Raw genomic sequence first — 25,622 nt, 5'->3', positions numbered from 1 at the left:
AAGAAAGGCGAAACCGGTCTGTAGTTGGGAATCTGATCAGCTATTATTCCCTTTTTAATAAAGATATAACTATGGTTGGATTATAACATAGAACCAGCCCAACAGGTCATAGTGCAAGCAGGATTAACCTTGTGTTTATTCCAAATGTGACATTTCATCAGATGTCTGCTTAAGGGGCATTTCCCTAAAACGTCACGTTTGGAATAAAAACACAAGGTTAATCCTGTTTACACTGTGACCTGTTGTGCCGGTGATTTTCTTTAAAGTTCTATGTTATGATAGTTATATCTTTATTATTAAAAAGGGCAAATGAACATTTTACACAGATTTAGTACTAAAGGTACAAGATAACTTATTTCGAAATCTGTTATCCAAAAAGCTCCAAATTACAGGACCACCATCTTCCAATGAGTGCATTTTGATAAAATAATTCTTATTTGTAAACATTTCCTATATATCCTACAGTGTCAGTACATGCTCCGCCCAGAACTCAACTGTGCTGAGCAGTTTAATGCAATATGTGCTATCACTATAGGATAGAAAGTGACATGTTAACTTGTGTTTCTGTGTAAAGGAATGCATTAGAAATCCACTGCACAGAATCTATTCATGCAGGCCATGATGGGACCAATGGGGCTGCCGCCACATTCATTTTTGTTTTTGTTATTGTTAATGTTGTACCATAGCCATAAGCTAATTATAGTTTAAGTTTAGCAAATATGATTTTAAAGTGATTAATACTTAGGTGAAGATTTGGATGTCAGTAGAATGTGAAAATGTACGTATGTATGTATAACTTTATTTATAAAGCGCCACAAGGGTATGCAGCGCTGTACAATCTTACAAAATTACACACAGGGAGGACAAGTGTTATAATAAATAAATAAAATAAATATCTATAAATGCACAGGGAATAAGTGCCATGTGGTATGAGCATCCAGGATGCTGATTGGTTAAACAGCAGTCCTTAAGCTGTCTTTAAGTCTTTAAGATTTTCTGTTTGTCTTACAGGCTGGTTTGCTAATAATATAAATATAACATTTGCATCCCCACTCACTCACACTGTTCAGAATCACTACATGTTTAATTCTTATACTAATCACACAGAGCTTAGGGATCTCAAACAATTGGCTAGCAGTCATAACTAAATTTATCACCTTCTGCTTGAGTTCAGGATGCGGTCAAATTACAATGTAGAAATAGACAACCAGAATACATTTACACATTTAGACACTGATATGATGTGATAACATTTTAATGCAGTACAGCAGATGGAAATGTTATCATCCAGAGACAGAGGGAAACGAAGGTCTTAAAAACCCTAACTAATCCTTACTAGTATACAAATGCACTGCAAAAAAATAATAACGATGCACTGCATATTTAAACAAATCAATAATGTCAGCATAATTAATTCAAGCCTAACTGATATGCATAATTGGTCTCCATATTATCTTGGCAAGGTGTTATATATAGCTAAGAGACAATAGTGGCAACTGGAAAAATTGGGATATCAGAAATTTTGAAAGTTTGCATTTGTCACACAATGTTTACATCCAAAAGTGTTAAAGTGCAGTCTATACATGGTTCATATTTTAGAGCAAATGAGTGTTGGTTATGTATACAGAATGAAGCAGGAAATCCCTAGGAAAGAAAATCATGTGTTTTGCAATGTACAGTATGTTGCAGTAATTCAGATGGAAAATACAGTATAGTAACTCAAAGATGACTTTGTTCTGTTCTCTTCTCATCCACTGCCCTTTTGTCACATCTTTATTTCAGCCAGTCATGCTCAGTCAGCTTGTCTTGTTTTCTATCTGCTGTCAGACTTGTCCTCCTGAGCACAGTGAAATCCATTTATTACCTTTCCCTTACTGACTGACACGCATATCACCATGTCTACTATTATAAACTCGTGTATATATTTTAGTTTATTTGTAAACCGTACCTATAATTATTTATACACATTTTTTTTAGTTCTTGCCCGGAATAAAGCTCACAACATCTTACCACTTAAATTACAGTAAGCTACAAAACTGCATAGGTAATTTTTCCATCATTTTTATTCTTTTCATTCCCAAAAGTTTTTAAGGTATTTTCATTGTGTAAGTACTGTGGGTCTACTGACTACATACCATACATTTTTTTTTGTAGTATTACTTTTTTACAGCATACCACACATCTACATAGTATGCCAGAGTAAGATATTAGTACATGCTACTGTAGAAGATTGGTGTATAGTTGAACACTTCTATTACCATTTGAATTCTCTGAGCCTTAGCTCCACTCAGATAATGGGCTTGTTAAAGAGGTGCACATTTTATAATGAATGGTCCTTTCAAGGGTTGCCTTTAAAGGCCCTCTATAAGTGCATTTCTGTCTGTGGCAATGATTGGTGTAGTAAATCGATCAGTGCCTATAGCAATGATTGGTATAGACTGCATGCTGAATACCTCCCATTGGCAAGCAGTAAATAAAGGGCTCCACAAAGCCTTGCCCCACTTCATGCCCTTGCACTCTAGCCTGGGCATCAAGAGAAAAATCTGTATAACGATTTAGGGAAGCCTTTTTCCATTCTAGGAGGCATGGCACTGTTCTTTTTCACAAATGTCTTTATGGTTTTGCCAAACTAAGAAGCCTTTAAGTCACATCAATTTGGATATATGCAGGGTTGGGTTACATTGACTCAATTAATTATATTCAAGGCATACAGTAACTGCTGGGCTGTTCAGAAAGCTATGGTATCTTCTTCCTTTCTGAGCTGAAGCCGTAGGCCCACATTACAATCATATCTGGTCCAATGTCCCACAGGAGTGTGGGATCTGCCATCAAATATTTCTAATCAGACATTCTTCTTAAGGCCTTTTCATCTTCAATACCAAGTCAGGGACCTGGAGGGGCTAAACTATGAAGATCCCACCAACGATACAAATTAGGAAAAGCAAAAGACTCATATCACCTCACCTTATGCTCACATTTATTTCTTTGTAAGGAGATGGGGGGGCTTATAAACAGGAGGTCATTTTGAGAAGAAGGAAAGAGATTTCCGGTTTTCAGAGACTTTGCATTTCTTTTAGATTATAAATGTTTCCTGTAGAATAGGCATTTGTGTACACAAGAGAAACAAATAGCAATGTAATATACCACTTTTGGTCACACAAGTGGAGGATCAGACAGGAGGGCAATGACCCATTCAAAATTCTAGTTTTGTGGGTAACAAGATTTTCTGCTTTGAGCAATTGCATCCGATATGGATCACTCAAAACAATTGTTTGGTCTCCCCCAGAAAGGTAAATCTTCTATTAATTTAATCAACTATATTGGGTCATGTTTTAGCTAAACTGGCAAAACCTGGAGCAGTGCAATCTTGTCCAGATATTTGACTTTCAGGTTAAAAGTGTAAAGGATTCTGTAGGCCCCATTGTTATATGACCCAAGTGTGCCATTTATTTCCTAAAGCTGTTAACTTATAGGAAGAAGAATGTGTTAAGTCTCATCTGTTATGTTTATCTCTACTGTATAACCCTTGCCTAATAAATCCTAGAAATAACCCTGTATAAAAACAGCCCCTAAATCTTTTTGAGTTGATCAACATTTCATTACTTTAGATATACTGTATATGTAACTAACTCTCACTTTCACTTGCCTTCAACACCCTTTAAGTTGTAAACTTAGATTAATAGAGTATTGAGTTTTTTTTTCACTGTCTGGAAAAGAACACCTTGAGGCAGGAAACAAATGTATTGATTCCACTTCTCCCTTCATTGTGATATCACATCAAATAAGGTCACTCCAGAATTATATAGCTGTAAATAAATAATTTGCCAATGACAAAAAACAAAATTCTAATATGATTGCTGAAAGTATATGCAAGAAAAACCAAGACTGATGCCAGCTAACAGGGAAATGCACAATCATAACACAGTTGGTGTAAAACAGACTGCTAGCGGCCCACGACATGTTTCTTTCATTTTATACAGCTTTAAAAAAGGGAGCTAGCCAAACAATACTATCTGATGGAGAAGACAGATTTTGTTAATAAAGTATCATCTGGTGAACAAAAATTAAGTTTTCATCACTATTTTCAGTACATATAGAATACAAGTGTGACAAAGGCAACATTTATGTTTGATATTCTCATCTGGCTTTGAATGTTCAGTAAACCCAAGACATATTGTATGGGATGAAACAGTATTATATTATTTGGCATGGAGAGAGAAATTCAAATCTGCAAAGCGAGTGATGAGAGGAGATGAGTAGGCTGCATAGATGTGTGACTTCTATAGTATTTTGCTACATTTTGGGAGGCAAGGTAAATTGCCTTATGATATTTATAAAATCTTATAAACTTATTTCTTTACTGTGAATAAATCTGACAATTGTGGTTCATTGCCTCATTCATTTGTTATTTTTTTAAAAATCTTATTCAATTGCTTAATGCTAATTTCATATCATAAATCATAATTCTACTTTATTTATTAACATCCTAATTAGAAAAATGCTTGACCACTCCTTAGGTCAGTGTTCTCCAACCAGTGGCTCGTGAGCAACATGTTGCTCGCCAACCCCTTGGATGTGCTTCCAGTGGTCTCAAAGCAGGTGCTCATTTTTTAATTAAGTTTAGGTTGCATAAAAACCCAGTATAATGCCAAACAAAGCCTTCTGTAGGCTGCCAGTCCACATAGCGGCTATAAAGTAGCCAATTATAGCTCTTATTGGCACCATCAGGAACCATTTTCATGCTTGCATTGCTCCCCAACACATTTTTCATTTAAATGTGGCGCACAGGTATAAGAGGTTGGGGATCCCTGCCTTAGGTGTTTACAACCCCCCCCCCCCCCCTCTGCTTATAGGTATAGAATATGCCTTTCAGGGATGAGCTAATTGAATTGTAGTGCCAAAATGGTCTGAGTACTTTTTAATAGTTACTGTATGTTATCAGGCCATTTTGCTATTAAGGCATATAAAAAATACTGAATTTAGTGAGTTTAGTACTATATCTAGTTGAGTAATTGTTCTGCTTGGGCACAACTAGGCTTTTGTTTTTCCAGTTTGGGTGGGGGTTTCAAGGATTCATGTTTCAAGGGTTGTCTTCTATTTCTTGGGTTGAAGCCTCTACAGGAAGCCTCTTGTCTCTTTGATATCTGGCATTGTATTTTTTTTAAATACTTATTACTTAATATATAATGCAGCATTATTGATTACTTGGACTGTTTTCCCAATCTTTATGCAGAAAAAAATTCAGAAATAAAATAAAAACAGAAAAAGGACAAGAAACAGGAGCAGAGAATGTAGTTCAGCGCTGCCTATGCTGCCTATGATTGGTGGCACTGCATCCGCTGCAGACATGCACTAGGTGAGTGGTATATAAGTGTCCCCTAGGACAATTTGTGTATCAATCAAACTAGGAAGTTCTACAAGATGCCTATGTGTACCTTGTAAATGGACCTGAAGGAGTGTAATTATGCTCCTCTTTGGGGGAGCACTTTCACCATGGAGTTGACCCATACAAACTAAACACATAAAAAGTAAATACATGTTTGGCCCATACATAATAAGTATATATTTCCTTCATTGGTACACAATGGAAAACCAAACTGCTTGCAAAGCATTGCTCAGAATTTACCATTAAATGAAATAAAAAAATACAGTATATGTTCATTTAATAAATTGAAATTGATATTAATGTTTTAATAACTCTCTAAGGGAAAGATTTATCAGAGTAGGTTTGCTTTTGAATTCACAGCTTTTCTTCCTGTGTAAATTACATTTTAAATACTGGGAAGAGAACTGTAGAAGGACTTGCACAGAAATGTATGACTCACTATGTGTGATAAAGTCATTTTTTGAATAAATGTGAAGAAAGGGATGTGAGATTAGAGACAAAGGGTTTGTATGTTGTGCCCCCCAGAGGCACCCAGCACACACACCCATAGACTTGCATTGAAATCATGTTAAGAATTCTACCCTGAAACTGTACGAGTTGCCAGTCACAGAATAAAAATACTCAGCATGATTTTAATGCATGTGCTTTCCGATCACATCTGAGTCAAACCAGCTGCTATCACATATTAAATGCAAGTGTTTACAAGGCCTACGAGTTATATGATATTGTGTTATAGATACTTATAAATAGAAATAGGCAATATTGCAAAAAGGCAGTCTACTGCACCAATATTGTCACTTCTGTCCTGAAACATTAGGAGTTAATTATCTAATCATACCAGAGGTAAGTGTAATATTACCAATGTACTACAGAAGCATGCATTTTCTAATTTATTTATTTGTCCCTCTGCTATATAGGTTCTGCTCTAGAGTGTTTCTCTTTATCATCCCCCCTCTTTATAGCTTGTGTTTTCTCTCCTAATACTTGAAATAGTTATATTTCTTGTGCCATGCATCTTTGCTTGGTGTACATATTAGGGCTAAACCCTAAGAGACTGCAATAAAAGTCTTAATCAGAACAGTTGTATAAATAACAACAAAATTAGCATTTTGCAATGTAATATTGTTTTTTAAGAACAAAAAAGCCTACTTTTTCAGTAGGAACTTTTATTTACATTATGTGCTATGGTTTTGCAAATCCTATGTGCAATAATATGTGCAATAATAGCTTGCATTGCACATATTTATTCTGTGAACTACTTTTATTGCATTAACCACAAACTATTTTAAATCCATGTTTAGTCAATAAATAACAGCATATTATTTAATTTCGTTGAATACCATTTTAGTTTGTGAAACACCTCATATTGCGATTATTGCTCTAATAATGCTAACAAATGTGCATTATTCATTCTAACAATAAATGTATAACATATCAGGTCACTGCATTATTACAGACTGAAATTCAGAAAACCGTGGCTGCCTGATGTGCTAAACATGTATTAAACTTGGTTGGGGCAAGCCACATTGAAAGATCCCAGATACTGTATTGTCAGGGTCACATGGGATAGTAGAGGTATGGGACCTGTTATCCAGAATGCTCGGGACCTGGGGGTTTCCGGGTAAGGTATCTTTCTGTAATTTGGATCTCCATAACGTAAGTCTGCTAAAAATAATTTAAATATTGAATAAACCCAATAGGATTGTTTTGCCTCCTATAAGGATTAATTATATCTTAGTTGTGATCAAGTACAAGGTTCTGTTTTATTATTACAGAGAAAAAGGAAATCGTTTGTAAAAATTAGAATTATTTGCTTATAATGGAGTCTATGGGAGATGGCCTTTCCGTAATTGCAAACTTTGTGGATAACAGGTTTCCGGATTAGGGATCCCATACTTGTATAACTTAAGAAGTATGGATTTGATGGCAGTAGAAAAGAGACAGTAGCGCTATGCCATATGATGAAAAAATATATAGATAAAAATACGCTATATTAAATATGGGCTTTATTTGCCCTTAACTTGTAAGGTTTTAGTTTACACATTAGAAGGGTTGTTAGAGGGCAGAATAAAAGATGTTTATTTAATATAAGTAGCACTTTGCTGTGTGCAGTCTTTTTATTTTTTAATTCACTATCATTTTAACCTACGCAAATATTGGTTAAAGTGAATGTATACTTTAAGTGAGATATATTGATTAACTTTCCATTGATTGCACTTTTGGCTCAGACTTCAGCATTTGATTCAAAGGCTAAATAACTGCTCTTCTTTGGATTTCTAGACAAATGCATTGCAGTACTCTAGCTCTGAAATGTTAATTAATATTAAAGAAAACAAAGCAATAGAAAAAAAAGCTCTCCTTGACACATTAATTATAGCTTTACTACTATTAGTTAGGTTAGTATAATTTATCTCTCTTTCTTGCTACTGAAGGTTAATTAACTCAGTATTAGTTCAGGCAATAACAACAGCTAGAAAAAAATCTACACTGGTTTTAGTCCAGATGGTGAGCATTAAATCTGTTAAGAAATTTTTTTAGTATTAAACACCACCCCCCCAAAAAAAACTTTGTTTTTTTTGAATATGCACTGGTGGCAGAATTTTTTTTAACTAATCTTTAAAAAATATTTTACAACTTGTTATTAGATACAGAAGCACTGCTTTTTGCAGATATATGTGATTCTGGAAACATAGTCAGCACCATGGACAGCATTTGCCCTCTATACTGTATCCTAATTATTTAGATATACAGCAGTAACTATTGTTAAAGGAACATGCTCATGTGTAAAACTGCAGCCAATTCCAGCATTAAACATGGATAATGTTAAAAAAAAATTGATTCATCTGTCAAATCTAATAAACTGTCCTATTAGGGGTCCTTACTATCAAATTGAATTTAGGCCTTAGAGCTGGAATGTCAAACTCATGCTCATATTACACAGAAGACAGACCTATATACTCTGTTACTATGATATTGTTTCTTCTCTGCTCTAAGATTTCCTCAGCATCTGCATTTTCTAGATATTTCCATTCTAAGCAAAAAACAAAACACAGAAAGGAAAGCGTAGGGATATTTAAGTTTTGTGGGAGTTAAATATATTCCAGTAGAGGTTAATACTGTTATCACAAAGTTTGGCTATTTTACATTCACAAGTTAATGTCACAATACAGTGTACATTGTTATAATAAAAATAATCAGGTTGTATACTTATTTAAGTTGAACACCTCTGTCAGTTCCTTTTGACTATTTAATGTGTTATGGTTCAGCCACAGCACCATCCAATGCAAATGCTAGCACATTTCTCATAAAAAGGAAAAGGCACCTAGCACGGTAGAATTCAGTACTGTTCCTGCACAAGCCAGTATGTGGCATCATATATCTGTTACACAGGGTATCATGACATGAGGTTTCCTATGCCTGAAAAATGATATAGTATATATAGTATAGTTTATATATGTGAGTACAGGTATCGGACCCCTTATCCGGAAACCCGTTATCCAGAAAGCTCCGAATTACGGAAAGCCCGTCTCCCATAGACTCCAAAACAATCCTATTGGGTTTAATTAATGTTTTATTGATTTTTTAGCAGACTTAAGGTATGGAGATCCAAATTACGGAAAGACCCCTTATCCGGAATACCCTTGGTCCCGAGCATTCTGGATAATGGGTCCTATACCTGTATATAGAAGGGTCTGTATAGGTATAGCTATAAATGTGCACTGGTGTTCATTTGGAGGTGTGGAACTTGATGGTCTTTTTTCAACCAAACTTAAATATGTGTGAATGCAGCACAGTTTACAAAGTGCTATTTTCAATGCAAATCACCATGTTCTTTTGTCATCGGTGCAGCATTTTTCCCCAGAATTCCAGCAACATTATGGGTGAGCTTTGTGTCCATGACAAGTGTGCTTGATTCACTGAAACAAACACAAATTACAACTAACATTTTTACAGTGGGTATTGCATCAATACTTGTGTGTGGTGTTAAAAGGGAATTAATGTGTGATCCTTTTTTTACACAAGTCTGTTGTTGCTAATGACACAACCTGCTGTGAGAACCCTTCTGTTACTGTCACACTGATGGTGGCAGCAAACAGCAATTTCAGGGTTCCAACTATCAATAGGAGCTCTTGTGCATGATTTATAACAGCAGACTAAAAGCATGTAAAATGTGAGTAAATGTGAAATCAGTGAAATATATTATGCATTATACTTAGATTGTAAGCTCTACGGGGCAGGGACCTCCTTCCTACTGTGTCTTATACCACATGGCACCTATATATATATACATATATGTATTTATTGTATTTATTTATTATATCACTCGTCCTCCCTGTGTGTAATTTTGTATTCTGTAAGACTGTACAGCGCTGCGTACCCTTGTGGCGCTTTATAAATAAAGTTATACATACATACATACATACATATATTGGTGCTACCACAAATAAATGGTGTCATATGTGAGAAAATCTATTTATCTATCTATCTGTCTGTCTGTGTATCTATCTATCTATCCATCAATCTATCATCTATGGAAGTGTAAGGAGTGTGTTTTTGGAGCAAGTGAATACACTTAACATTAACATCTATTTTAGCATGACTGCAGTTTTAAGTAGTTCACTTTTAAGTTACATTCAGTTTGTTGTACAATATGCTATTGTAAGGGGTAGATCTATTTCTTTTAGATGTAGACTTGTAGAGAGTAATATTCTGAGACAATTTGCAATTTGTCTTAATTTTTTTATCATTTGTAGTTTTTTAATTATTTCTGGTTTTGTTCAGCAGCTATTTGGTTGCTAGGATCCAAATTACCTTAGCAATCAGGGTGTGGTTTGAATGAAAGACTGATATATGAATAGTAGAGGACTTATAGAAAAATAAGTTCTAAAAAGTAACAATAACAATTAAACTGTAGTTTCACAAAGCAATCATTTTTTGACTGCGGGGATCAGTGACCCTCATTTGAAAGCTGCAAAGGGTTAGAATAAGAAAGCAAATAATTAACAAACTATAAAAACAGAAAGAATGAAGACCAATTGAAAAGTTGCTTAAAACAAAAAAATTGAAAAAAATCTTAAAAATTCAATGGAAAAAAATTGGCTGCTGAGCATACAGAACTTCTGTATATGTCAATAGGACGTATATTTTCAACATTCCACCTATTCTATTTTTTTAGTTTTTTAGTTAGTGTGCGAAAAAACTTAAGTGACCACACTCTCGGACCAAACCCTCCTTGGCTGCTTCCAATTTTAGTCTCCCAGCTGGGGCTCACCACTGCAGTTCCAGTCTTTTCACCATAGCAGCTCATCTCCTCCTCGATGGCCCCACAATCATGCACATCCAGGAATGTTGTCTCAGCCAATTCAGCAGGCACAACCATATAATCAAGCTTACCACCTGGTCTTCTAAAGACCCCTCTGCTGCAGCCAGCACTCCTGCAGACACTATGGACACTTTGTCACAATCTGAAAAAGTCCTCAAAGAAGACCACTCCACACCCACTGCACAAACTGGAATCATAGTGTAGCACAAAAGTCACCATCATTTGCCAGTGTACACAAAGACTTTCTTCCCAGAAACACTTTCTTACTGACCCAGATTCATCAAACCATCTGCTGCATATCACACCCCTCCAAGATGGTGGCTTCTACATCACTGACACTCTTTGATATGCCTTGTCCCAGGCCTGCTTCATCTGGGTGTACTTTCAGCACTCCTGTCCCTTGGATAGCTGTGCCCCCAACTTCACACATGGCACACTTCCCACTGTATTTTCAGGCATTAACTTCACAGTGCAAAGAGACAGCACATTTCCATACCATTTATTTTACTAATTAAATTATATCTGCATATTACACATGCCCTTTAAAAGTAGTTTTTCAAATTGTTTTCATCTTTTAATCTTTAAATTTTTTTAAAATTGATTTTTTTACATTAGATCTATCGCTTACATATGCCCTTTAAAAGTAGGCATTTTTCAATTAGTTTTTATCTTTTAGTAGTTTAACTTTTGAAATTATTATTTATAGAACTTGCAATTTCAAATGACATCCAGATGTCAGGTTCACTGACCTTAGGAAAAATATTTACACCAGCACACCCTTACCTCCTCCAGAGAATTATTACTTGGTGCACAGCCTAGAGAGTCGGCACTCTCCACACAGTCCGGTCAAAATATTTCAGCCAGCACAGCACGTAAGGTGCAAGCAGGGCTTAGCCCATGCGTGTTTATTCAAAATGCAACGTTTCGGGGGCGTACCCCTTCGTCAGGCATATATTAACATATGTGATTGTTTGGTTGATATATTAACCTTTAAAACACTCTAAAAAACTTTATCAAAATTGTGCAATACATGATTCATAAAAACTTTGATGAATTATATTATACAAAATTAACCATCCTTCCCAGAATTCAATCTTATTTAAAAACATTATCCCTTTAAACAGTTTCCTATGCCCTTAACATTCATTATTGTTACATAGTCTCAATTTAACCTTATAACCTTTTAACAATGCATAGTCTCAATTTAACCTTATAACCTTTTAACAATGTAACCAATCATAAATTTTGTTTCCAAAACTAACAAAGGTTACAAGATCAAAACTCAGACTCACCCTGAAGCAAGAAAGGATTCCCTGTCATTGTAGTTCTGCATGCTTCCTCACATGTATAATAAATTATCTGCAGGGAGAAATATTTATATATATAATTCACTGAACATACTACCAACAGAGTCTATAGGAAGCAGGACATAATGCACTCCTCATTTAACCCTCTAGGGTATTTCATTTTTAAAGCCCAAATCCAGTAACACTCCCTTTGTAATAAACGTCTAATTATATCATGATCTTCCCTTCCTTTCACCTGTTCCAGTATTTGCCACCTCAGTTGCGAAACTTGGTGGCCACATTCAAAAAAATGTTTAGCTAGTGTTGTTTCTCTTTTTTCTTTTCCCAATTTTTTAACCGGTTCATTTTCTTTTCCTTTTTTCAACACCATGGAGACAGGGGGTTTATAGTTACGTATAGTGGATTTATGTTCATTCAATCATACCCGTACTGCACGACTGGTCTGGCCTACATAGCCTAGTCCACAGGGGCATTTTATATAATAAACCACATTTTACATTGGCCCCACGTATAATGCCATTACAATGGCTATAATGAACACATGGGTAAGTACCTCCCTTCTCTATTAATTCACTATTCATCTTCCTGCAAGTTACTCTTGATTTTAACAACTCGCCTACAGTTTTTCCTTTTCTGTAAGAAAACATTGGGGGGTTATTGAACAGTTTCCCAAATTTGGAATCCGCCTTCAAAACGCCCCAATATTTTAACACAGTTTTTTAAATCAGTCCTGCATTATTATCAAAAGTAGTCACAAATACAGATTGCTTTTTTTATTTTCCCTTTTTTTTTCTTTAACAATTCTTCTCTTGACATAGCTTTCACTTGCTCATTAATTAACCTAAGTGATGCCACATCATAACCCTTCTCTATAAATTTAGACATCATTTTTTCTGCCTCTATATCATAAAGTGCATCATTCGTGGGTTATCTGGCGTACCCTTAAGAATTGACTTTTTGGTAGGCCGGTCAGTAACCCAGGAGGATGGAAACTTTTAGATTGTACAAAATTATTCCGATCTGTAGGTTTTTTGTAAACAGTAGTCACAAATTCATTATTCATGTACATTATATCTACGTCCAAAAAGTGTAAAGTATTAGGATGAAACTGCAATGTAAATTTTATGGTAGTATGTACATTATTGAGATGTTCCACAAAATCATGTAGTTTACTGACTGTACCTGTCCAAATTAAAAAAGTATCATCCACATATCTTACATAGGTATGAATATACTGAGCATATTCACCCACCAAGATATGTGTATTTTCAATAAAATCCATAAAGGTATTGGCATAGATGGGTGCCATGTTAGCACCCATTGCACAGCCTTGGCACTGCAAGTAAAACTCATTGTTAAACTGGAAATAGTTTTTTACCAATACCATTTCCAGAAGTTCGCAAATGAAATTAATTTTATGGTTAGGTAGATTAGTTCTGGACAGGTACATCCGTACACATTCAATCCCATTACTGTGAGGTATTGACATGAACAAATCCTTCACATCAAGTGAACACATGAGAAAATCTTCAGTAGGTGGCACAGTCTCCCCAATTACATTTAAAAATTGAGTAATATCCCATAAGCAATGGGTTAAAAGTGGTGTTAATTCTTGTAGGGCCATATCCACATAGCAAGCCAGTGGTTGAAATGTAGCTTTTTGAATAAACACGCAAGGGCTAAGCCCTGCTTGCACCTTACTTGCTGTGCTGGCTGAAAAAATCCCATAAGGGCAACCTTTTAATTGTTATTGTTTCTTTTTCTTGGTTAGATAGCATTCTTTTGGCTGCTATTCTACCCATTTTGCTTTCTGATTGGATTCTACACTAAGTAGGACCATAGGAACCAAAGTCATTTGTTAAATACCGTATATACTCGAGTATAAGCCGATCCGAGTATAAGCCGATCCGAATATAAGCCGAGGTACCTAATTTTACCTAAGAAAACTGGAAAAACTTATTGACTCGAGTATAAGCCTAGGGTGGGAAATGCAGTCGCTACTGATAAGTTTCAATAATCAAAATAAATACCAATAAAATAACATTAATTGAGGCATCAGTGGGGTATATTTTTTAAATATTTATTTAAAAGAAAAACAGTAAACTAGCTCTGTAAGTGGAGAAGAGGGTCAACAAAAACAATATGAGTACTACCCCATGCTCATTGCACATTGGCAAACTGGCAGCAGACCCGGTCCCAGAGGACATGAAAGGGAAAATAAGTATTGCGACTGGGAGCCTAGGCCAGGGCACTTGAGGGTCTGGTTGTAGGTGGCCTAATTTGCACACAAAGGACAAGAGGTGGTAGTCTAGAGGGACCCATGGCACCCGACTCGAGTATAAGCCGAGGGTGAGTTTTTCAGCACATTTTGGGTGCTGAAAAACTAGGCTTATACTCGAGTATATACAGTAATTCAAAATAAAAATTGTTGCACAGTGTTATAATAGTGTTCCAAGTAATAGTTAATTTTAAGATGGCCAACCCTTTAAAACTTATTTATTGAAACTACTGGATAGACTGGAGAGATAATTATGTGAAGGCCGAAAGACTGCTGAAGAGATATAGCTCTGGTCCAATAATACCACAGGTAAGACATATTGCACAATGGGAACAATGGGAAAGTAGGGCCCCCTGTACTGTATGTATGAGTGAAGAAGCTTTAGGCTGATGCCACACGCGGCGTAGGGCTGATTTTTTCGGCAAGCGGAAAAACGCTTGCCGAAAAATCAGCCCTACGTCTGCTACTTGTGCCTGCACCCGAATGAATGGAATACGCTCGGGTGCAGGCACATGTAGCCGATATACGCATGAAAACGCGAGATAATGCAAAGTCACAAGGCACAAGTAGGAGGCGTAGGGCTGAATTTTCGGCAAGCGTTTATCCGCTTGCCGAAAATTTCAGCCCTACGCCTCGTGTGGCATTAGCCTTAACTGGCAACTGGGGAAAAAAAAACAGAAAAAAACTTCAAGTCACATTAAACAAAGGCTACCTAGTGTGAAAAATTTCCCTGTGAAATATTTCTCTTCTATTTGTACTATGTGCTATAAGAGAGAGAGAGACAAAACTTATATATGTAATATATATTTCTATCATATGTGTGGCAATCCATCATTGACTGTATATTTCTTTTTCACAGACTGGAAACATTATATCAGACCTGCAGTCCTCCAGCTGCTGTTGACATACAACTTTCAGCTTCCCCTACAGCTGGGCTGGATAGTTTGATTAATTAGATCTCTGTTCTCTTTTATTCACACCTGGTCCTGACTGAACAAAGCATTGAAGAGATGAGCTTGGGAAAATCATTGAAGGCTAGAAACCATTTACTTACGTCTCAGTGTAATTGGGAAAAGAAATATACTGCTAAGCATAAAACAAACTTAAAAGGAAAAAAAAAACAGCAATATCGTTTCTCAGGAAAAAGTATTTGGAATGGGATTTAGGAGAGAGCTAATTAACAAGATTACCTTCAACTGTTTTATGTGCTAATGTTTTAGTTTTACATGAAGGTGAACTCAGCATAATGGATGTTGGCCATTATGAGATCATTCGGTTGCTTTATGCTTATTGCAAGTGAACATTAATTAATTTTTTACAATTTAACCTAACTATAAAAATATTTTCTTTAAGATATTAATATTAGTACCATATAGTAAATTTATTTTAGTGACTAAATTATTTCTATTAGCATAGTAATGCTGTGATTAAGTGAGATAGAAGTCTATGAGGAATCTATGACCTGCAAACATTATAGGGCTCATTAATATTTGTAAGTGCAGTGAGCAAAGTGCAAGTTAGAGTGCAATCACCAAGTTTGTTTCCCACAATGCAGCTGTGCCTATTGACACTGGGTGCAAAGACAGGGTCACTTTAAGGTACCAGTGGCCCCAGGGCAAAATCTCATTGGTGGGCCCTTACAAATGCTTCAGTAAATTTCTAAGGACTACATTCAAATAGAGGAACTTGAATACCGTAAGGCAAGGAAATGCACAAAAAGTTTGTGCTCACTGAAAAAGATACGAGGGCTAAGCTTGCTGGTACCATGTTGGGAAAAGTTAAACTGTGATTAAAAATGATAGCTTTCCATTAAAAATATATCCTTTAGGAATATTTGTTCTAATCAAAAGTAAAAATATTACGCTTTTCCAGCTCCGGGGTTGCCCTGTGCCAATAGGTACAGCAGCGTTTGATTCAGAGCAGAAGGCAAGAAAGATGGAGCAGAGCTGAGCACAACTATAGAGAGGTAATAACTATGGAACATATATAACCTGCACATTAACCTAAAATATGCCAGTCTAATTACTACAGGAAGTGGGAAATCTGCATATTAACCCCAGATATGCCAGTATAATTAGTACAGGAAATAGGTAACCAGCATATTAAACACAGACATGCCACTATAATCAGTGCAGAAAGACCATTAAAATGTCCATTGAGCATTCCATTAACTCTACACTGATATTTACTGTGGCAAGATAAATGTTTCAAACTGTTACCTGCTTGTTGTAAGGAACATTGCCTAGTACCTTTTGGGTCTTGGCTGTGCTGGAGGTGCCTGGTCGTGCTATACTGACTCTGGGGCCCTGCTGTACCCTTTGCTTTCAGAGCGCTGCATCTGAGAGCTGCAGTTCTATCCTCCCTAGGTGTATGGAGGACAGAACTGCAGTGCCTGCATCATCTTTCCCCTTACACAGTTTGCTACACCACTTGTTTTCTCTTGAAGTTTAAGTTCTAGTAGAGCTGCATGGTGATTGGACAGGCTGGAGGGTGAAGTTTAAACTATCCCAGCTCTGCCCTCCCTGTTTAATTCTTGCCCCTATTTGAGGATGCCCATGCATCAGTCTTTTTTCATAGCAGAAACTTGCACTGAAAGAAGAGCACCAATTCTCAGCATTCTCTCGGAGAGCCTGCCAGCAAACCCTTCAGCTGTTTCTGATTTAGAGAAGGCAACGTTCAATTGTAGTGATTTCTTCTGACCTTAGTTAATCCATTTTATCTCCTTGTCTCTTGCATACTAAATAAATATTAAAGGTTCAAAGAAGATTATGCACTTTATAAAATGGGCATAACAGTTTGGAGGTGATGTAATATCTAATTTAATATAACGTTAGCTAACCCAGAATGTAGTTAGCAACCTCATCTACCAATAAAACTTCAATGTAAAATTACACCACTCTTATGCAGGCTTTAAAATGAAATATGCGATGTAATATCCTTTAATAAAGACTTACTGTTCTTATGTATGCATTTTTCTGTTTTTCATTCAGCTTGATGCATCAAAATAAGTGAAATAGCATGTGCGAGTGTTTGTGAATCTGATGGTAGGGTATAAGGCTGCTGCATCAGGCTTCTGACAATAAATTTAAAAAACAGCTTTTCTATAGGTGTCCGAAGATGTAAATTTATAAAGGCTTGAGTAAAAAAAATAACTAAAAATTAGTATATTAAAATAACACACTTGTTTACTCTGACTTAAGGCTCCATTCTTAAATTAGTTTGATCCAGGGTGACTCCCCAAAAATTTGGGTGAGTTTACAGGTCTGCAGTTAGCTATTAACTGATCTAATACTCCACTGTCAGCCTGTACCCATATGGACGGAGATAACACAGAGAGGAACATAGAAATATAGGTGTAAAGGTGGCTTTTCACAAAACGATCTGCTTGATGTGGTTGCTAAATGAGTAGATGTGGGCAATTGATCAGCTCATCGTAGGGGCTTGTGCAGGTCCATCATGAGAGGAGGGTGCCCGGCACCCATGCATGGGCTGCTGCTGCAGTCTGGTGAGATACTTAGCTCAGAGTAAGGAAATGACTAAAGATTAACACAATCTATATTTAAAAATGATAGAAGCAAGCATGTTATAACTAATCACTGGTTGTGGTATTTATGTCATGAAACTCCTTAATAAAAAGAAAACACAAAAGTAATAGCTGGCTACTCTGTAGTCCAGCCATATTTAGATTTAATAACACTTATAAGGGCACATTTATATCCACAAGTTTGCTGAGGAAAGTTCGGAAAGTTCAGAAAGTTCAAGCGCAATCAGCATTCTCCCCCCACAATGACGCAACTGAACTGTGGCAATTGACGCAGGGCACTGAGGGAACCATGCAGCTACTGCCTGGTCCAGAGGTGGCAGTAGCTACTAAAAATGTTGAAAAAATTCGCAAAACGGTGAAAAATTTGCGTTGTGTGGAAAATAATGATCAACCTAAAAAACTAAGCACATCATTTTTTTATGCGCACACCAATTTTTTTTGTGTGCCGAATTTTTCCGCTGCAAATTTTTGCGCCCGTTTCACAAAACAATCCACCAATGGTGAGAAGCAGAAATTCACTGCGAATCCATGCCTGGCAAAAAATTTTGCTCAGCACCAATGATTTCCAAGTTATTTGAAACAACTGAGTAGCAGTTAGTTTTTCTTCAGCTAACTCCAGTTCCCCATATGCCATGCATGTATTGTGACTAAGGGGTGATTTCCCTTTAAATGAACTTATAGTATGATGTAGACATTTATATTCTAAGACTATTTGCAACTGGTCTTGAATTTTTATTTTTTAATTTATAAGTTATTTCATTTCTTGTTTAGCTGCTCTAGAGTTTAGAATTTGAGCAGGTAGCTGGTTGCTAGGGTCTTATTTTGCCTAGCAACCAGAAAGTGGTTTTAAGAGAGAGACTGTAAGATGAATAGGGGAGGGTTGGCATAGAAAGATAAGTAATGCAAAGTTGCCTTATAGAGCAATAGTTGTATTGACCGCTGGGGCCAATGACTCCAATCTGAGAGCTTATAGAAGAAGACAGTTCAAAACCTATGAAAAATAAAGACGAGTTGAACAGTTGCTAAAAATATTACATTCAAAAACATATTAAACATTAACTTAAAGGTGTAAACCCCCTTTAACAGACCTCTAAGAAGGAGTCACAGAACCATGCAAGGCATCCAATATTTTGTGACTCTTTTATCACCTTTACCTCTCAACAGAGACATTGACAGATGGAGTAAACATTGGGCAAATTTTGTTTTGAAAAATCTGCAGTTCTATCTGTGTTTGTCGTGACCTGCTTCAAAAGACAACATAACTCGAACAAAGCACAGACTGAACATTATAAAGACAAATTACAACTGGAGATAATCAAAGTGTGGAATGATACTTCATCCCCTGGGGACAGTGCCCTAGATATGTCTTTGTGTCTGGACTAAGAGAAATTTTATCACACAACACACACAACTATAGTACCCAGCTAGTAAGTTATCAGTGCAAAGATTTCTGCCAGTTATCCACTGAGGCTGAATAAACAGGCACTATATACTCCCATTTGTTTGTAAGCTTTCTTACACTACTACTACTAGTTACATAACTAGTTAGCATCACTATTTAATCTATATTTTTAAACTTTTAGTGCTTACTCACAGGCTGAAATGTTGTAACACCCAGTTTACCATAATTGTACTGTGTTAAAAGTGAACAAATTTAAGCAATATGATCAGTTCCTGTTTGCCCAAGCTAACATCCTTTATTAACTTAGGTCATGATGCCACTTATAGAAACATGAACTACAGGTACCATGAATATATGTAAAATAGTCATAATAAGAAAAGAATGACTGATTCTGTTTTTTTAACCCTTTTGTATTGCTGATTTGTATTTTCCTACCTGGCTTTAATTTCCTGCTCTTTCTGGACACTTATCTTTTAGTTGGTGATACTTCAATACTGTTGTTTCTATGTCTATCTTTAGTGATACTGTTGCCTCCTTGACCACTTATTCTCCCATTGGCGGTTCTTTCATGTGCTGCTCCCTAGCACTCCTGCCCACGGAAATAGAGTAACGCAAATGACTGTATGCTGACTGGAGCATTAACAACATTAGAACAATTTACTTGATTTATTTTGACTAATGTGTTTGATTAATTTATTGACCTCATTTTATGTGAGGGTAGTTGTTATTTGCAGTATCACAGCTCTGGAACATTCCCCTATTTTCTATTATAATCACTCAGTTTTGCCCTGAGAACATAAAAATAGCATTGTAGAATGTAATATTTGCAGAATTTTGCTATTTTGGAGCTTATGAGTGATTTTGCTGAATAAAGCAAAACAAATTCCTTTCTAAATTTAGAAAATATGTTAGAAAGAGAGTAAAAGCCTTGGCCCAGTAAAAATGTCTGCTTCCTCAGGGAAATGAGTATTTTTCTGCTGAAACAAAACAGATAACATGAAAACATAAAAGATGCTACATTGTTTAGGGCTGCTGTTTGCTATAACAATTATTCCAGTAATGATCCCTGTGTTGCTATTATCTAGTCCTCTAATACCTATTCCTGGAATAGATCACTTTAGACCTGGCTAGTTATACAGTAACCCTTGCTATACATGTCAGCCAATGTAAGTTGCTATGATGTTAGAGGTTGTGGAACTTTTTTTTAATAAAGACCATAGTCTTCCAATCAGTTGGCTGTTAGTAACTGAGTAACATGTTATATTTGAAGATAAGATAAGATTTTTTTTTTTATTAACAAAACCAAGTTTTTAATCTAAATATTATTATATTATATCACTATATTATCACTACACATATCCAGCTTGGATCTTTAAAAGTTTGCCAAGGAACTGTAATACAGAAACGTTTAACAATAAGCTTTCTGTTCATTTTTGAAAAGGGTGCTAACTGATGGTATTCATTATTTCTGAAGATAATGAAGGTTTATGAAACTGGGCTCAGTCCATCAGTACTCTCATGCATTTTTATAAGCATCAAAAATAAAAATGAACCGCATATCTGTTTAAGTTGTTTTATATTTAGCGCATAAAAGTACCATTATAAAGATTCATCACAGTAATGTTCAGCAAGCCACAGCTAATAGGCCTTCTCTCTGCCTGAGAAAAAAATAAATTGCAATTAATTCAGGGTTGCAAGTGATTACAAGTGATAACGACTTTGCTTGTTGAGATCCTAATAATTTACATGCTTATGCAGGCACAATGCAAGGCATCTATCATGAAATCCCCAAGAGTTGATATATCAAAATCATTCTGCTTTTCTGAAATACATGAATATATAACCATATTATTATATGATTCCTTGTACTCAGAGAAAGGCTTATTTACGTACAATTCATAGAGTTACTTTGCGGATTCCAGTTCTGTATTTTAGCCTGTAACAGCAAACCCCTGTGCTCTGTATAAGTGCCTAGCTCAGTAGTCATTAGAAGCCTTTCAACTGGTTGCCAAGTCATTTGCTGTAACCAGGGCTGGGACTGGGGAGAGAATGGATTACTGCTGTTATCATTGCCACGGCCTTAACGGAGGAATCCATCACCAGTACTTAATGTGCCTTGCAGGGAATATCACAGTGCATATTGCAATAGCTGAAAATGTTTACCAATGAATGATGCTTTATAAGAAGCATCTTATACCCATAGGAGATCCCAAAAGGGCAAGATGTATGGCAAAACTACTGATGAAAGGACAAGGACAACAGGGTAGTGGAGCAGCTTGTAAGTGTAGGTACATATATCACAAGTAAAAAAAAATACTGAAAGCACAACGAGCTTGACAAAGTTGTAGTACTTTATAGAACAGAACACACTGAGATATAAATAAAGCAAGTATATATGTTTGGTAAAAGTGAGCACTTTTTATACAGTAAAAATACAATTGCAAGACCATTTTTTCAAGGGCTGGCTGGCTTAATTGGACATTCATAAAGAACAAAGATTTTTCCAAGCAAGTTATTCTCTGTATTATTTCTGGTTATATAAATAATTTTGCAAATAGGTGTGCTTAGAACCATAAGTAGTGATGTTCTATAGGCTGGATTTATTTCTATATCTATTTTATTACTTAGTTCATCAATAAGATCTGCTAAGATGGTATTTTTTCTTCTGTTTTGAGGAAGTTTCTTTGAGTTCATATCTCAATGATCTCTATGTTGCAAAGGATTTTTACAAAAATTCTAGGAAGACATATGTCAATAAAGTGGGTCTGTACAAATGTATAGCCTTTACCATTTCAAACATAACTATGAAAGCAGCTGTTTTTAGATAAATAATGGGTGTTGGAGAGACCATATCTGTACTTCAGATGTGTCAGTATCTTCCATAAATAATCACTGCCTGCAATTCACACCTCACTGATAAAGGCACCAGTAATGGAAGCATCACTTACAGATGGAGTTGATATCAGAGGAAAGAAAGCTTAAACACAGACTGAAAAGTGGAAAGATGTCACTAAAGTAAAGCATGGCTTTTTACTTAAATAAAGCTGGCTTTAGTCATTTTTGCTATTTGGACCTATTTATATATTTGCTATTTAAACCTAATGTTGGGATGTGCCATATGCTTGGCTGGCACAAAAACACTTGCAGAAAAAAGTCCAGTGTCACCTAATACCATTGACTTTAATGGCTTCTGCTTTGCACAGGCCAGTCGTTGGCCTAAAAAATACATGTTTGAGTGTTTCTGGACTGAAATATGACCCATGTGTGCTAAATCAATGGCATGTGGCATGGGTGGTATTGGGCAGCATTGGTAATTTCTCCAACAATGCAGAGAAATTGGTCTTTCATTCAAAGATTTGAGAGATATGATTGTTGCCATATGAAATGTTTTCTACAAATATCTGGAGCTAGCTAGCCAGCCATTACTGCCATCAAGTATATATATATATAAGCATATATATATATAATATTATTATTCCTTATTTGTATATTGCACTACCATCTATCTCAGAAAGAGCTGGACCTGGGGAGAATATTTGTGCAGAGTATGTGCAAGAGAGGAAAAAAATATTAAAGCTGGGGCTGGTGGTGTGTGGGAAAGAAATATGACTGGAAATGATTTTGAAAGAGCTGTGGTTGGGTAGGATGAGAGTATTTGGACTACGTTGTAGTTTGAAACAAACACGAGGATGTCTCCAAACCAGGTGTTGCCTAATGACAGAGAAACTGAGGCTAAGTTTACAGTATATGAAGGCAAAGGTGTCATGAGAGTTTGATTAGGGAAGTGGCAAAGCAGGATTTAGACAAAACTGATTCTAGAGAGGAAGAGAGCAAAATCAGGCATAGGTAACTATTGGACAGAAGAGGAAGGAGCAGACAGCTACAATGTGGCCATACCTTTAAAAATCTCATAATTGCAACTGGTATTGAAAATGTTTTAAATGCTTATGTTATACAAAAGTGTTTTTTGTGGTCTTTAGCTTTCTCATGGTTATAAACATTTAGCTTTCTTCAGCAAAACAATTGCATATTAATTTCTGAAATGTTGATACAGTCATGTTACAGGAGATGCCTTAATATAGAACAGGTTTGTATTTTAGCTTTGTTTCGCTTAATATTTTGTGCATTTATTCTTATATTCTTATTCTTAAATGTTTATTGTATGTATGTTATTTTAGAGTGGAAATGTGATACTGAGATTTATCAACTCATAACTCTGCCCCACAAAACTTGATAAAACTACTATTATACATATCATTTTTGCATTCATCACTATTGTGACTGTGTTCAAATAACCAACTATCTGTCTATTGACACTGCACATAATCTCAGCAGAAGTGCATGCTAGTGAATCAATAGAGTTGGTGTAATAAAATGTATCGTTTTATACATAAAAAGCCCATGTTGCCTTCTGCTTTAAAAAGGTACTTTTGTTTTTGTAATTGCTTTTAAAAGCTTTTAAAACATAATTAACGAACACACTTTCAGTGAAAGCCAGAACCTTGGAATCCTAAACATTGATAAAAAAAACAATTAAAAAATAACACAACAAATAGAAATCATATTAAAAATATACCAATATTAACACCATCCCTGGCAACAAATTTATTATCATAGCCATTTACATAATGTTGGCTTCCTATTTTTTTTTTTTTGCCTATTTTTCCTAAATATAATTGTATTGCTATAAATTATAAGCAATGCACATTATGGGGCCGATTCACTAAAGGCTGATAAAACGAGCGCTATTTATAGCATGCGTTAAAAATGTTATCGCTTCTTATTTTTTGCGACTTAACTCTCGAATTCACTAAAAGGACACGCGTCATAATTAAGACGCGATGTTCTTTGTGTTATTTAACTAACGGTAAGCCATGTTCTTGCGTTATTTCCCGCTGTGTGCGCTATTTCCCACTGAGCGCAATATATTTTGCCGTGTGCTATATTAGCGCATGATTTTACGCACGTAACCATTACTTTTGGAAAACTACTGTCCTGAAAATGACCATTTTCCTGCAAACTGGAGGCTGCATCACTCTAGGGCCAACACATACTTAAAAAATTCCACTGCAAAGTCCATGTTGTGTTGCCAAAAGCTCACGAACCACAACTTTCTTTAAGTACCACCTACCCCAATCAGGTGTTAATATTCGCACAGACTAATGCGATATTTAGCGCATTTAACGCTTCATATGTGTCTGTGAATCATGTGTATTATTTGTATTCGCTAATTAACGCAATACAAGGTAAATAATGCATGCCATATGCGTCTTAACGCATGCAAAATGTTTTTGTTGAATCAGGACTTAATTATTGCATGCTTTTTAACGCAAAAAAAGCATGCAATAAGGGTTATCGACCTTGTGAATCGGCCCCTATGTGTGATGTGATGTCATTTGTATGATGTCATTTGTAGCAAATATTTAACATAAAACAATTAAATGGTACATTATTCTTAGCAATGATAGTATATCATTAACCTGTTTATATGCCATTGTTAGATTAAGATATTATGGGCCCGATTCACTAAAGTGCGATTTAACGTGTGCTATTTTTAGCGTGCGCTAAAAATTTTATCGCGTCTTAATTTTCACGACTTTTCGCATGATTCACTATAAGCCCACTTGCGCTATTTTACGCGCGGTATTTCATGCGATATTTTTGTTGCGATAAATTGCGTGTGCGGTATTTTTCGCATGCACGCTATTTATCGCAAGCGTTAATTGTCGCGACATTACGCACGCGACAATCGGCAGCATAAAAATGGCGACATTTTGCCCTGGGAGAGCACAGTGTGCTCAGGAGGTGCTGTATAAAAGTTTATTTGCAAAAAAAACCCCCAAAAAACTATAAAAATATTAGTAAGAAAAAAAAAGAAGTGCTAGAGATAATAAAATGGGGGGGGGGGCATTTAAGAATATTAAGCCAAATACTTAGGGGTCTGTTTGCTAAAGTGGCTTAAATAAAGTGGGAGATTTTAGACACAGAATAAATGGCAAATATGTTATGGGCACTTTATTAAACGGGGACAAATATAATATTGCAATTATTCTGGCAACAAAACATTGGATTGGCAGTTATCACACTCGCCAGAAAATACGCTACGTACTAATTAACGCAAGCTTTACTATTCAGCAAAATGGGCTAAAGGCAAAATTGTTGCCAGAATATTTGCAAACATTTAACCCATATAGCATATTGATGCTGTTACTGATAAATGTAAGAGTGTAGGAGAAACTACATGAAAGTATAGAATACCATATCAAGGAAGGAAAAATAATGAGACATTAGTTCAAAAGTAGAAAACTAAAAACTTTTACTTAATATAATAAAATAAAAAAGGGGGGAAAAAAAACTTAGGGCTTGCTGCCCTTGAGTTCTC

This window comes from Xenopus tropicalis, chromosome 1 (genome assembly GCF_000004195.4).
Source record: "Xenopus tropicalis strain Nigerian chromosome 1, UCB_Xtro_10.0, whole genome shotgun sequence".
NCBI lineage: Eukaryota > Metazoa > Chordata > Amphibia > Anura > Pipidae > Xenopus > Xenopus tropicalis.
Note: the sequence above shows the minus strand (reverse complement) of the source record.